We start from the raw sequence: 10,632 nt of genomic DNA, 5'->3' as shown, positions 1-10,632 counted from the left end.
ACCGATTTCAATGAAATTCGGTATATAATATTTTCTTAACACCCTGATGACATGTACCAAATATGTCTGAAATCCGTTCACAACTGAAATCTCGATTATCATTTTATCATGCGAGAGTATAAAATGTTCGGTGACACCCGAACTCAGCCCTTCCTTACTTGTTTTTCTTAGTTATTAATCAGTAGAATCAAACGATGGATCATGCGATAGCTACTTCGAATGCAAATGACGATCGCACACGCATCAGCCTTCAAATCGGCGTCAATTCTGGGATACGAACAAAAATGACATTGCCGAAAACATTTTACATCGTATTCGCTAAGAATTGGAAATGGATCAATTCCGGTTGATACTTCCGGTGGTTTGATATCAATTCCATCTTCCCTTTATCAATTCACGAAAGATAAACTCATCACAAATGTTCGGGCATTGGACAAATTATCGTAACTATGATTCCTTAAGTGCGCGCGCAATGTTAGCAAACAACAAGTAAAGAAGACCAAGTTCGGGTGTCACCGAACATTTTATACTCTCGCATGATAAAATGATAATTGAGATTTCAGGCGGGGTTGTGAACCGATATTAACCATATTTGGTACATGTCATCAGGGTGTTAAGAAAATATTATCTACCGAATTTCATTGAAATCGGTTGAGTACTTCCTGAGATATGGTTTTTGGTCCATAAGTGGTCGACGCTACGCCCACTTTCAATTTTTAAGAAAAGCCTTCGTGCAGCTTCCTTCTGCCATTTCTTCCGTAAAATTCTGTGTTTCTGACGTTTTTTGTTAGTCGGTTAACGCACTTTTAGTGATTTTCAACATAACCTTTGTATAAGAGGTGGGCGTGGTTATTATCCGATTTCTTCCATTTTTGAACTGTATATGGAAGTGCCTAAAAGAAACGACTCTATACAGTTTAGTTGACATAGCTATAGTAGTTTTCGAGATAGGTACAAAAAAGATAGTGCGGGCGGGGCCACGCATACTTTTCCAAAAGAATTATGTCCAAATATGCCCCTCCCTAATGCGATCCTTTGTGCCAAATTTCATTTTAATATCTTTATTTATGGCTTAGTTATGACACTTTATAGGTTTTCGGTTTCCCCCATTTTGTGGGCGTGGCAGTAGGCCGATTTTGCCCATCTTCGAACTTAACCTTCTTATGGAGCCAAGAAATACGTGTACCAAGTTTCATAATGATATCTCAATTTTTACTCAAGTTGCAGCTTGCACGGACGGACGGACGGACAGACGGACGGACGGACAGACAGACATCCGGATTTCAACTCTACTCGGATATGTCGTTATTATGTTTCGCAATCTTCATGCGCCAAAACTGTGTAATGGAACCCGACTGATTGTGGCGCAGCTATATAATACAAAGAGGCAGAATGCTTGATTCTACGAATTCCTTTGMGTTTTAACGATTTGCCATTTCAGTTCATTCCATTTCCAGTGAAAACAGAAACCAAAAAATGTTGTTTGTCAAAGCTGCGTTACATTAAAAAAATATGAAAAAATTAATTCAACTTTCTTTTCATTTCAAAACACATCATTTCATGCAGGACAACGGCGCGGGGCCAGCTAGTGTATATATAAAATTGCTTAGATCCCGATCCTCTGGTTGACGTTGTACATCTTAAGATATTTCCCTGACTTGATTCTTGCAAGTTGCAAAGTATAAAGGGTCGATTGCACCCGAAATAAGCTCTTCCTTACTTGTTATTTTTAATTCCGTATTAGGAACAGAAATTTATTTGGGATACAGGAAATGCGACCCCTTTGATCCCTGGTTGGTCTGTGAAATTTTTAGACTATTTTTGCTTACAAATTTCCGACGGAATAACTTATACGGAGTTGATTTTGTATATACTTAAAAGTAGGGCGTCTGAGGTGATATAAACGGTTTCGATATCTTTTTTGAGTAAATCAAAAAATTTATAGTTTCATAGCCTCCAGATCGAATCATGAGAGCATACAAATCAGTTATGATCCTCCGACTCGTACTTAGAAATCGTCAATTCTACTACCAGAGAAAATACTCGAATTACTTATGAAATTCGCATAAATTAACTGCGCACTACACAAACGAGCGTTGTTGATTTATTTGAAATTGCAATGAAATATGTAAAACTACGCAATTGCATTGTCCTCAAAGAAATCTAAATTTAGACTGATATTGTTATCGCACAACATAATAATTCCCTAAACGCTCATTTGCTCTCGCCAATCGCGAATTATCAGCGAAATGTCGGTGACAGTCACGGCTGGCGGAACAGCCTTAACTGCCGCTCTTGTGGGTGGATGCAGCGGCTGACCGATTACCCACTAGCACATTGCCGCATAGTCCGCAGTCCGAACATCGCAGACACAAATGAAAGCGCAGACTTTGGATAAACGATGTGGGGCGGAAGTCGGCTGGGGAGACGGCTTGCCGCAGAACGCCATGGCGCGTTGATAACAAACTTAGAATAACCTTAAAAGTTGACGCCTCACATATGAGAACCAGATAAAAGAGGAAAATACTAAGTACAATAATAACACAACAACAAGGTAGATAGCAACATAAATAGTACAACAACAATTGGATCATTAGATCTCCACAACAAATCTGACAAATCTCGCAGTTAAATTGAAGCTAAACTTTGTGAATGAGAGCACAACTTTTTGCTCGCCTATTGAAACCAGAGGAGAAGAGTTAACCATTGCACTTACATAATTACTTTGCATTACGTTAGCAGAATTGAAAATATAATAAAAGCGGAAAAATTTTCTAATCCAATTTGGGCAAATAGTTTTCCTGAAACTAAATGTGGGGAACGATTTCCTCACTATCTACCAACTCAAGTCTTAATGGCAGAAAACCACGGTTTAATCAGTGTTTTCACAGATAATCCGCAGAAACTAATTCCAAAGAAGTTGGATTTACGATGAGCGTAACTTTGAATTTCCAACAACATTCTTTAAAACGCGAAAAAGAAACATGACTTGCAGAATTTAGTCTTTGTTCGTCGAGAGAGAACTTTACTTCTCAATTGCCTACTCAGTCCCATGCAGCACATAGTTATACTACTGTAGATTTCCGTTCCCACGACAGTCGGGTCTACGAAAACCGGAACGGACCCGGATTTTTATCCGGCCAAGGACTGTTAACTCGGCAGAATTTCTGCCGTTACAACAACAACAACAATACTACTGCAGATTTCGAGGCTCATATTGTTGTTGGTGTTAATGCCGCTCCAAGGTAGAGGAAATTACCTACAACATCGAATTTATGACTGTCAGCAGTGACGTAAGAGCCAAGTCGCAAATAGGAGATATTTCGTCTTACCAAATACCAAATGGGGATACCAAATTCAGATATTGCGGGATAAAGACAGTTCCTTTTCATGTTGTCAAAAGCAGCTTTAAAAGCTACATTACATAGATCATAAAAAGGTGGTGTGTGTCAATCCTAGGACATTAAAAGACATTCTCATATATAAATCTGGTATGTATTTCCTTAGGAAAAAGTATATAGATATGATCGTTTCAACTCTCTGAGGAATGAAAAATGGAAGACAGAAATCTGGGCGAAATTGAGTAAAGTTGCTTCAGTAACGCGCTTTGTAAGTATGCAAAACTCAGAGTCAAAGAGAAAAGTATAGTTGGAAATATTCGTTTCGGTTGCCAGTGGGCAAATGGAAAGATTAATTATACATAAGTAAGAATCGACGAAGACAAGACATTCTCATCTCCAAAGTCCTTTATTCAAAGGCGAATTACTAGCCAAAAAATCAGTTAGCCAAACAATTTTTCATCAAACTCGAAAATAATAATGAGAAGCCAATTAGATTACAGAAGACTATGGTACCCAGTCTGCAAGAATCTTCAAATAGAAGAAATGTGTAGCGAAGCTCAATGCGCTATGAAAATTGTTTTCAATAAGAAAATGGAAGAAACCAGTCGAGAGAGTCAGTCGTCGACAAAAATGTAATAAAATTTAGCACCAAAAAAAAATGGATCAAATTGTAATTTGTTTAACAAATAAATATTTGAATTTTATGTAGTTTTTTTGTTGTGAATTTATTATTTTACGTTTTATACTTAAGTTTTTATATTATATTCTCATTCCAAGCTGAACTTTATTAGATTTATGTTAGTGCAACAACTTTGATCAACGGAATCACCCATATTTTAAGCGGCGGCCACGCTTAAAGGCCCCCGACTCGAGATAATGCGACGTTTCCTTCAATAAGCTGTTTTTTTTGTTTTTTTTTTTTTTTTGTTGACTATATGGAACCAGAGATCGACTACATCAATATCCTCTAATTCAGACACAAAAAAGTCATTAATAACGAATCTAAAGCGTACCCCATATTGTATTGTATCCGCCTTAATTTTTGAAAAAATATGAACGAATGATGATTCCCTCTGCCTTCAACACCAAACAGTGAGTTTTAGAGAATGTGACGACATCTCACAATGACCTGTGAATAAGTATCACTCCAAATGCAACAATTTGGTTTGTTAACTTACCCTTTCAACCAAAGGTTAGGTTCAAAGCAGAACAAAATTTTCTTCTGAAAATCGGGATCGGTGGCTCAATTGTTATTAAGCTGCGATTCTTGCAAGAGTTGGATTTTGTAAGCCCGCTAACTACGAGCCTTCCACAAAATCTTCCAACTGTAACGTACGATACCAGATGGACTCAATTCGGGTTTTCTTCGATACTCTGCTCTGTAACAGCAATAGCATCTGACGATGCACTAGAGTAAATGTGTTGCGAAACCGATCCATAGTTATTCGAATTACCGACTCTAGTGGGCGAATTTTAGACACAACGGGTGATGCGTCGCGCGAACAGAATCATTATTTTGGTATTTAATTTGCAAACCTTGGTCCGGAGTAAGGCTATTAATTATTAAATGGTAAATCAAATTAAGTATAAATAAAGTAACCGTTACTATTCTGGATTTTTAAGTAACCAACCGATACTTTTATCTGAGCTCCCTTTGCATTCATTTTCACTGTGAAACAACTAAGGGATTAGTTTGGTGAGTTCTATATTACCCTAACGTTAAGTTTTGCATGCGTTAGTAAATATGTATGCATTATATGTATGTACATATATATGTTTGCATGTTTTTATATTTGTATGTTTCTAAGTCTGTTCATATGTTTTGTAATTTTTTAGCACGCTTAGAGCTCGCATGTCCGCGAAATAATCAAACACTTCTCAATGGCCCAGTGACGCTGCGACGTCAAGATGCTGAAATGAACGACACGGTCGTGTTAAACTGTGTAAATTTTATTGTTGTAAAGTGTACATTATTTTATACAAGCACTCAAAAAACTTACATACACTCGTTATTACCAGTATTTATATACACATGCACACATATGTACATACCGACACAGACACATGTGAACATGTGGATATGTTTTTGCGAACACATTCAGCCAAACTTGTAGAAATTTCTTCGTTGTTGTTGTTGTACCAGTCGGTGCCAGTGTCAGCACGACAATGAGTTCCAATGAGCGCAACTAACTTTAAATACATACATACATACATATATTTTCATGCGATTTACTCGTACCCACTGCCCGCCCTCCTCCCTCTTCTCCCCTTAATGCACAGCGCCAGCCACACAAATGCATTCGTATCATTCGCTAAACGCGCTGTCGTTATTGTTGTTGTTGTTGGCAGTGTGACAGCGATTGCATGATATTCATTTTTCCGCGATGTGTTATTGTTGCCATTGTTGTTGCATTACTGTTTAGCTAGTTACTGTGATTGTTGTTCACTTTCAGGTTGCGAACAGCGAGAGAGGAGCATAAGGAGGATACGTTACATACATACATGCAGTACAAGCATATATGTATGTATGCACAGCTGCTGTACATAAGTTTGTGTGAACACTCTTAGAAACGAGGTAACTGAATTAAAATGAAAAGCTTGAAATTATTTTCGGTTTCTTTGGGCTAATAAAAATGTACTTAACAAACTTTACACATACATGCATACATAAATACATATTTATTATAAATAGCTGTAAGTGAGATTAAGTTAGATAACTGCTATTATTGTGGTTGATGATTTCATATTGATGCTTTGCTTATTGTCATAAATATGACATTGTTGACATTGTTTTGATTTGCGCTCAGATAAAATAAAATGTACGCATTGGTTCTAAACTACTTAACCCGGCCATTATAAAAGGAAATTATAATAAATTCTTTAACAAAGTTAATTATATTTGATAATTATATATATATGAATATATGTATATACAAAAATATACTAAATAAGCGATTTACAAAAATTTTATTTGAAATGGTCGCCCTTTGCTTTCACACAATCCTTCCAACGATAACAGCATGCATAGTTATCGACGACGCTGCTCGAACCAAATGTTTTTGAGTCTTTCCAAATTTCTGTGGGACATGTCGATGGTCATATTCTACAGCGCTAACCACAGGCTGTAGTCCAGTAGATTCAAATCTGACCTTCCAGATGGCCAATTATCTGCAGCTATGGAAGCACTGCTGGGTGATTTTTGCCTTTTGGGATAGATTTTTACTGGATATTTTCCATCGAAAAGAGTATTGATTAACTACTTTGGCACATCTTCTACAACTCCCCACAGGCACAATTTTGCCCCAGTTTTAACCTTCTTATGAAGAAATGAAGAGGTGTAACCCCTTTACAGTAGACTCACCATTATCAATCCGATGCGTTCAAGCAGCATTTCAAAAATGCAAAATCGTCTTTGAACGTCTCTTGACTTCAGTTCATATCGCACTGAATTTCCTTGCTTTTAAATGTATCCGGCTGTTTTAAGCGCGTTGAAAGGGCTGAAAGAGTTAAAGCAGACGACAAACATGGTTTCATCGTCCACCATAAAGTTATTTCTCCTGGACAAACCGTCAACCAACTTTTACGTGCAGACTATTAGACTAAAAACTAGACTAAAGTTTTTTGTTAGGTCTGAAACCTCGTTTAATTTTCTTAATCGGCATATGATCAGCCTTACCTTTATAAAGGTTGGTAGGTATGAGTGCTCCCGCTTTGGCCCCGCTGGATGCGCCATTTTAAAGTACAATCGGAGTTCTATAAACTTGCTATCTCGTTTAATTTTTGCGCTCAAACCACTGTTGGCTTTCGATGAAACTATTTATGTAAGCTATACTTTTTGTGGACAGCATAGAGAGTCTGACGCCTGATATTCTGTGTCTTAGTTGTGCGTGCTAGAGATGGACACTCACAGAGAGCGTACAGCTGCGGCAAATATTGTTATAGGGCAGATTCATTTTTAGCGTGTGTTCTCCAAACATCCAGTGACCCGTTATAGCTGATGTAAGCCCAAAAATACTATTTCTGGACATATATAGTAAGTACTTAGTTTTAGTCTTATCATATTTGAGCTATTTCTGAAGTTGGTAATTGATTTCCATTTGCACTGCGCTATTTGTTCATAGTGAGTATAAAGCTCTCTTTTGATCGTTCCCCGCCAACATATCATTAATTCTGCCTCGGATTCATCGAAAGAGGCTCCTAGTTTTACCAACTCTTTTGCTTTTTCCTTTACCGAAAATGTTTCTGTGGCCGGGAACCCAGATTAAGGACAGGTGGGGTTGACTCGACAGTGAGCTCAAAGCCTTTTTGCACGACAACAATGCCAACTGTGCTGTTGGCTATCCGGGTATATGGTTGCTTTCTGTATCCCTCTGCACTTATTCAAAAGATCACCATATGCCCTCTCTATACCTAGTACTTCCGCTCGGAAGATTTGGATGAGTTTGGTAGTCGGATAGAGAGAGAATTTTCGAGATCCGCATCCTATTGCACTCATGCTATTGAAATTGGGGGAATATAATCTGATTTACGTATGTTTAAATTGTTCAAGAAGGCGCTTTGTAAAATATTTCTTATTTCAAAATCCTTTTTCCTATATTCTCATAATAGAACATTCTGTTACTCTCCGTGTAAAGATGTTAATGGGGAGCTGATGCAGCAAACCAGTGCTCCGTAATGTCAGAATTGTCCTAATGACGGCCCTATTATACATCCAAGTAACAATATTTGGTTTAAGGAAGTAGAGGAAGAGAAAGGCCTCCATTCCGTTGGAAGGACCAAGTGGAGAAGGACTTGGCTGCACTTGGAATCTCCAATTGGCGCCAAAGAACGAAAAGGAAGAACGACCGGCGCGCTATTGTAAACTTGACTATAACCGCGTAAGCGATGTCTACGCCAAGAAAGAAGAATAATCTTCCAATTTAGTTTAGAATCGATTTCAACCCCCAGATATTTAGCTGTGGGGGAAGAAAATTTGTTGAACCACAAAGTGAGGGAAGATTAAATTGAGGTATAGGTGTAACCTTCGTAGTGTTCTTTCCATAATCTCATTGATTGTTGAAAGGCACATCCTTGAAATAATCAAAAGTATAGGATTTGTCTGGAAAGTAATAGGACTGAGTCGATTTAAAAATATTTATTGAACTAATCCTAAAACCTTTCAAAATAGTCTCCTTCTGAGTAGATGCAGAAGGCGTCACAGAAGGCATTCTCCGGAATAGTCTTGAGAGCCGAGATGCATGCTGCTTGGATGCCCTCTGTCGTCTCAAAATGCTTGCCTTTCATCGGCTTTTTCAGGCGAGGAAACAAAAAAGTCCGGTGGGCCATATTTGGGCTGTAGGTCGGCTGCAGAAGCGTTGGGAAGCGTCCAAAATAATTGTATAAAAATTGTGGTAAACTTTCGCTCTGTTTATTTGAAAGGTGTCCTCTGTTTGCTAAAATCGTAACACCAATAGCTGGTATGACGGTTTTTCAAGAAGTGATGGATAAGAAAACAGGGCAGATAAAATTGGGATCTGTCACGTCTGCACAAAAGTGATTAAATTAAAACGGCATACATTAGAATTTATCCCGGCATACAATAAAAGAGATACCCCGTCTTCGCATATTTTGAATGCACATTTTACCATAGGTACTAGAACCGCTAGCTTCTGAGGAACTGCGAGATCCTTCTGGCCTAGAATAAAACATAAGAGATATACTGACTACATGCTCTTAACAAAGTTGAACTTAATGCACTCGTAGGAGTTCTGGACATTGTCCAATAGGCATTCATGGTGTAAAGCTAAAAACACTGTCGGACGCAAACTGACATAATTTTAGGGAAACAAAGTGCAATGGAAATAGCCAGGCACTCTCTCCTACATTGTCCAGCCTTTGCAAGACTGAGGTTGGAACGTATCACCAGTCAACTACGAACCAGAAGACGTAGCAGAACTGAAATTAGCCCTTAACAGATTTATGAGGTTCCTATAATCAATTTTTAAGGGTTCAAGGTTGCACAATGGACCGGCGTCATAAGCTGTCTAAGTGAAAACCCTGGTAGAATCGACCTGTTAACCAGACTCGGATCGCAAGTCAGGCTATAATAAGACTAACAAAGTCCTGATACTTCCCACAACCTCAGATGTTGATAAAAGCTATTTGCAGCGCCAGATTATTGAAAATGCTCAAATTATAGATTAAATATATAATTACTGCGGTCGTAACTTGAATTCGAATAATTGCTTTGTTTGTGGGAGCGTATGGAACTTTCCTAGCAGATAAGAGAATCACCATCGAAGCAACGAAGCAAGGAAAACATCAGCCGCAATCTTACACCCGTAAACAACGTGAGTAAATGCAATGCAATCGTAACAACAGTAACGTGTCAGCAAAAGTGTTATCAATCACAGCAACAACACTGCGTGCAAAGTTAAGAAAGATAATCGACAGCTCGTTGGAGCACGCGCACTTAATGCCGCCATTAGCAACTCGGCATACAGGGTGCGTCTGCATTGAGCAGCCATTGAATGCCGTAATTCTATTGATGTGTCCTGATTGCTTATTGCTCGTTCTTAATCTGCTTGAATTCACGTCACAGGAGTGGTCGCCATACCTGACTAACAGCCAGTTTGCCTAAAATATTGTTGATTTGCCGCAAAAACGTGATTTAACCTCGGAACTGCACCTTCGCCCAAGTGCCAAAGTGTCACGTAAAGTTTGATATTTTTATGTTGAGTTTTCAGTTTTATTGTAATTCGCTTTGTCTTTCAAATACACACACACACACGCGCACGCGAGTACTTGTGTTTCTTTCACTTTTTATTACCCATCCACCTTTGTTCCTACAAAAAGAGCTTGTTGTATTTTTCGCCAGCGTTTGTCGGCGAGGCAGTGAAATCAGTTGTTGCGTTGTTGCAGTGTGCAGCGCGGTCAGCGTTTAGCGGTTGTTGCTTTGGCTGTTGCTACGCCTGCATTTCGGAAAATACCAGCACGTCCGACCGCAGAAAATGCCGCAAGCTAAGCCCGAAGATAATTTTGTTCCACAAATACAAATGTGTTTGCATGAAGACAAAGGTGTTGCGAAGTAAAAAGTGTTCGAAACAAAGCCGGCATTTTCCCCCGCCTCCACCTTCCACCTTCGGGATCATTATTTTGTCTTAACACAGGTAAATTTTTTACCGAATCTAGATGCATGCCTCGTTCCTCTTTCCGCTCCTTGTTTTGAATGCTCTTGTGCATTGCATTTCTTGGATTGTGTGCCTGCTTTGATATTTGACAAATTTTTAAGGTTTTATTGACCCGAAAGGCT

The sequence above is a fragment of the Bactrocera latifrons genome, unplaced genomic scaffold, assembly GCF_001853355.1.
Source record: "Bactrocera latifrons isolate USDA-ARS-PBARC rearing strain unplaced genomic scaffold, ASM185335v1 scaffold_84, whole genome shotgun sequence".
Taxonomy (NCBI): domain Eukaryota; kingdom Metazoa; phylum Arthropoda; class Insecta; order Diptera; family Tephritidae; genus Bactrocera; species Bactrocera latifrons.
Note: the sequence above shows the minus strand (reverse complement) of the source record.